At 40.7% G+C, this 5508-nt stretch overlaps 1 long non-coding RNA gene across 1 annotated transcript; it reads left to right on the forward strand.

Annotated features, from left to right (window-relative positions):
• The first annotated feature begins 1567 nt into the window (after nucleotides 1-1567).
• Nucleotides 1568-5214, forward strand: LOC115546784 (uncharacterized). The gene is made up of 2 exons (XR_003977270.1): nucleotides 1568-2075; nucleotides 5056-5214. It is a non-coding gene; the product is annotated as an uncharacterized LOC115546784 (long non-coding RNA).
• The last annotated feature ends 294 nt before the right edge of the window (nucleotides 5215-5508 follow it).

Below are 5508 nucleotides of genomic sequence, written 5' to 3' on the forward strand. Positions count from 1 at the left end.
ACGCACACACACACACACACACACACACACACCTACACCGACACACATACACACACATAAAAAAAACACACACACACACACACACACACACACACACACACATAGTCCCTCTCTCTCTGTCTCTCTCTCTCTGTCTCTGTCTCTGTCTCTCTTCTTTAAAGTATAGCATGATAAACCATGAAAAGGCTTTTAAGATCTCCCATAGTTAGATAAGCACATTTATTATTTGAAATGTATATAAAATACCTATTGATGGTCAATGTTTGTATATTTTTAGACTTCACCAGTTTTGGTCTCAAGGGCTCTTATATCATATTTTTTGTCATAATTCTGATTTACGACCTGATTTAAAGCAGATGTTATGTTTTATTCATAATAACCAAGATGTCTATGGGATAATGTTGCATGTTGTTAATTACTTAAGACTGAATCTTGATTTTTTGTTTTCTGGGAACCAAGCGGTCGCAGAACATGTTCAGTTATTAAAGATACGTGCTCACCTGTTGATGATTTGTAATGTCTGCTGCCTCTATTGTTTTAGTCCTCGTGTTAATTGTGTACATGTAAGGGACTATTTTTCTATTTCTATTTTTGTCTTATTTGTTAATGAAGCATAATTTCAATAAACAACTGAATGGATCCAACTGAATGTTTTCGTGTGTTTAGCCGATGATTTCTCGTTTTATTAGTTAATAATGCTTCCATAAGTGCCTTAAGAAAAATTATTAAAGGTTGGGTATGGAATTCGCTTTTTTGGCCATTTTTGCAGAATTACTTGAAATCCTTATCATAACCCACTTACAGCCACTGAGTTAAAAGTACTGACATGAAAATTAAACAAGTCAATCATCTGTGGAACGGGCAGGGCTCGAAAAAATCCAGCCAATGATTTCCATAGCCACCGAGTTGCATTGGACAGTAAGTACGTCAATCAAACGGTCATACTGCACTCCCCCTCCCCCGCGCCCCGCGCGCGACCCCTTCGTGCAGTACTCGTGACCCAGAGCTCGTGACCCAGAGCAAGCTCCTGTTTGTTGTTATCCTGCGGTAGCTACTGGAACTAGTTAATCCACATTTGGATCTAGCAGTAGAAGACAATTTCCATGGCAGACAAGACGCCACCATCCCCATGTTGTTGTTTTTAATGTTGCCATGTTGTTTAACGAAAACCTACGCTAGCCTGGCTCGCTCTCGCACATCTGTGTTCGCGCTCGTGCATGATTGCGCGTCCAGGTACTTGGAATGGGTGGAGTCAGAGTCAGCGTTGAAGGAGAGGGGGTAGGACCATTTAAGTTGTGTATTTTGAAAATCTGCTGTCCTTTCGCAAATCCCATACCCAACCTTTAATAGAACAACTAATGTTTTTCCGATATTATTCTTGGACCTCCTCCCTGGGTTTTGGTTGGGGGGGGTGCCTCAGTGTTTCTGTGTCGGCTGTAGAAAGAAACCACAGACAGACGCCCTGATACACACTCTCTGTCTCTGTCTCTGTCTCTGTCTCTCTCTCTCTCTCTCTCTCTCTCTCTCTCCCTCTCCCTCTCCCTCTCTCTTCTTTAAAGCACCGCTGGACTGGGCATAGGGCATGGCGGGCATATGCCCGGTGGCCTGAAGCCTTTTATTTATTTTTTTATTCATGCCAAACTCGCGTCTAACGTAGCAGGCCACGTTAACTTCAATGCAGGCCACATTAACGTCAATTCAAGTTAATGCAAGTTAAACTGGCAGATCTGCCCTTTATCATGATTGATTGAAGCCTGGGCCAATGAGGTGAGGGGCAGGCCAATTTCGCCTACCCCTCCATCTCAGCCTCCGTTGGTGACTTGGTTGGTTAGCCACTGCTAGCAGGCAGATCGAAAACGGGCAATATGGACCCTAGTTGGAAGAAAAGAAAGGGTGGCGCTGAAAGAGCCAGGGACCAGAAAAAAGCAGCCCTTCAGGCAGATGCTACGAAATGCCTAAACATAGCTGATATGTTTGCTGCTCGTGGACATGGAGCCTCCACATCTGCAGCAGCAGCATCAACAGGTAGTGGAGGAGAAGATGCTCGACAGCAGGTGGACGAGGCGGCCATGACGGTAAGTCAAGGTTAACTTCAGCTATTAATTAATGAACAGCAAAATGTTTATAAATCAGACATCTATGTGTGAGAAAGAAATATTGATCGTCTGTCGAAGTTAAGTGCTGTCTAACCTTGTCACTCAGATATGAATTAATGTCGGACCGTCGGATATTATTTTGGTGCTGCTCACTGCCAGTCATGTAACCTAGCCTAGCAATGTAGGCTAGGCTAAATGGTGTGCATGGCTAGCTACAACGCTGCCGCAGCCAGGTTGTTTATTTATTCTTTATTCGTTGTATTTGTGTGACTGTTGTGCCACCGCGGGGTTGCTTTATTCTTTATTTTGTTTGTGTGACTGTCGTGCGTCGGCCTTACGAAATATGCTGTTTTGCACAGTCTTACTGAGCGATGGGGTGGACGGTCCCTTTACGGAAGAGGATTAGGGCCACACATGTAAAAAAAAATTAAGTTCTGACTTTATTCTCAGAATTCTGAGAAAAAAGTCAGAATTCTGACTTTAATCTCAGAATTCTGAGAATAAAGTCAGAATTCTGACATTAATCTCAGAATTCTGACATTAATCTCAGAATTCTGAGATAAAAAGTCCGAATTCTGACATTAATCTCAGAATTCTGAGATTAAAGTCAGAATTCTGACTTTAATCTCAGAATTCTGAGATAAAAAGTCAGAATTCTGACATTAATCTCAGAATTCTGAGATTAAAGTCAGAATTCTGACTTTAATCTCAGAATTCTGAGAAAAAAGTCAGAATTCTGACATTAATCTCAGAATTCTGAGAAAAAAGTCAGAATTCTGACTTTAAAGTCAGAACTACGGGTATCTGTAAGGACCAACCTCCGTGGGAGAGACACTTTGCTTTATGCAGTAGGAGGAAACCTATGGAAGTCCAAGAAAGCCACAATCCGGCCCTAGAATGGCGCGGTAAAAGTGCACGTCCCATAGCCAACTCACCAAGCTCACCAAGTCCAGTATTCAGAATTCAAAGCATTTATTCACAAATACGTTCTATTTTTTTGACAAGCGGAGCCGACAGTCCTGTGCAAGTATGCACATTAGCCATGTGCGCCAAACAGAAGATAGACGCAATGTATAGAACTGATTGTTGTGCATTGTTGTGGATATGTAGGCTGGTTAGTTGTGGTTGTTTGTGGTCTTAGTGAAACAGCTTTGCCTTGGAGTTGGAGAAGTTGGAGTGATTGTGTGAATGTGCGAGAGAGAGCGCACCTGCCGTGGTGATGTTGGGCTTGTTGTTGGCTTATATGTGATCAATGATGTATCTGTCTGATCGTATTAGCTGTAGATGGATGGTTAAATAATGTCACAAGAACGGTCATACTGCAGGCTCTTATTTGCAAATGCACTGATTGTGTGCCTGTCTCCGATATGCTATATACCTGGCATTTATTCAGTTCATGTTCTTCTGAGTGCGCAAGAACTGTGCCAATTATTGTCGTGTTTGCATTGTAATGCACAACTTTGCCCCTCCCTGTTATAAAATAACGTGCATCCCAACAACTTTAGCCAATGCAGGCTCCTATTGCTATACCAGTGTGTTTAACGTGTGTGTGCGTGTGTGTGTGTCTGTGTGTGTGTGTGTGTGTGTGTGTGTGTGTGTGTGTGTGTGCGTGTGTGTGTGTTGTCATGTAGGCTATAGATATAGATTTATTGTCTTGGCTTGCTTGCATCCATGAAATATTGTAATGTTATGGCCTAGCTGGCTACTGCATATCGAGAACAATCTGGGGATGAGGGCATCCCCGAATATTGACGGGTATTTCGAACACTGCCATCTCAATATATAGCCTAACATATACAAATATATCAGTGTACTAGACACAAATGTATTTTCCACTAGCTAGTGGTGGTCATTACATTGTAGTGAAACTAGTAAAGACAACACAGCTTTATGTTACGGCGAAACATGGAGGCACTGCAGCTCTAGTCTCGACAATGCGTTACTTTAGTCTGGTATTTCTCTTCACTGATTGGTTAGACAGCCTTCAAACTTAGTGGTCAAGCAAAGAAGAGGGAGGGCTCGTTCTGCATACCTAATAGCCGGAGTGAATAACTAATAGCCGGAGTTAATAACTAATAGCCGGAGTGAATGACTAATAGCCGCGGCTATTAGTCATTCAAAACCGTACGGAATTCTTGCCAAACCGCACAGGTTTTGTACTTTTACCGCGCCATTCTAGGGCCGGATTGTGGCCTTCTTGTCTTTCCATAGGTTTCCTCCTACTGCATAAAGCAAAGTGTCTCTCCCACGGAGGTTGGACCTTACAGATACCCGTAGTTCTGACTTTAAAGTCAGAATTCTGACTTTTTTCTCAGAATTCTGAGATTAATGTCAGAATTCTGACTTTTTTCTCAGAATTCTGAGATTAATGTCAGAATTCTGACTTTAATCTCAGAATTCTGAGAAAAAAGTCAGAATTCTGAGATTAAAGTCAGAATTCTGACTTTTTTTCTCGGAATTCTGAGATTAATGTCAGAATTCTGACTTTATTCTCAGAATTCTAAGATTAAAGTCAGAATTCTGACTTTTTTCTCAGAATTCTGAGAATAAAGTCAGAACTTAATTTTTTTTTACATGTGTGGCCCTAATCCTCTTCCGTAGTCCCTTTATATAGAACAGAACTAATGTATTTTCTCACTCCTCACTTCTGGGCACCTGCTTTTGTGATGAGGTAAAATAATACGCTGACTTGAAACACTCATAGTGGATCAGATTAAGTTAAACTCTGTCCTTGCACAAAGTACATTGCAGAGAAAATGTAAAGCAGTATCTACCTTTAGTGCACATGAGACCTTATATTAGAATCACTGTCATTTAGAATTAAAACATTAGATCTGAATACGCATTTACTGTGTCACATTCTTAGAACGTTTTTGTAGAGTTGAAATGCACTACTATGATCACCTGTGTTATTTTTCTCACATTTCTATCTTTCTTTTGTCTTTTCATATTTTTTAAGGTTCCCATGCTTAAGGAGTGCTGGGTGTTGCTGCTGAGAAGAGGCAGATGGGGTAGCATCAGCATCTCTCCCACTTGTTGGATTGTGTGTGTGTGTGTGTGTGTGTGTGTGTGTGTGTGTGTGTGTGTGTGTGTGTGTGTGTGTGTGTGTGTGTGTGTGTGTGTGTGTGTGTGTGTGTGTTCTGGTCCATTTGAAAGCTCTCATTGGTTTGCATGCTGCATGTAAATTACCCATTCCTTTTCGTTTTAATGTTTGTTTTATTCATATTCATATTCTTAATATACAGTATAATTGTGTATTTATTTACTTTATTTTTTCTATTTATTTTGTACAGTTAAGTTAAGCAATTTATTTTATTTTGTACAGTTAAGTAATTATTGACTCATTGTAAATATAAGTGTTTAACTTCAATTGTTATGTGTGTCATCACTTTTTATTTTATATTCAAAATTG

This window comes from Gadus morhua, chromosome 7 (assembly GCF_902167405.1).
Source record: "Gadus morhua chromosome 7, gadMor3.0, whole genome shotgun sequence".
Lineage (NCBI taxonomy): Eukaryota > Metazoa > Chordata > Actinopteri > Gadiformes > Gadidae > Gadus > Gadus morhua.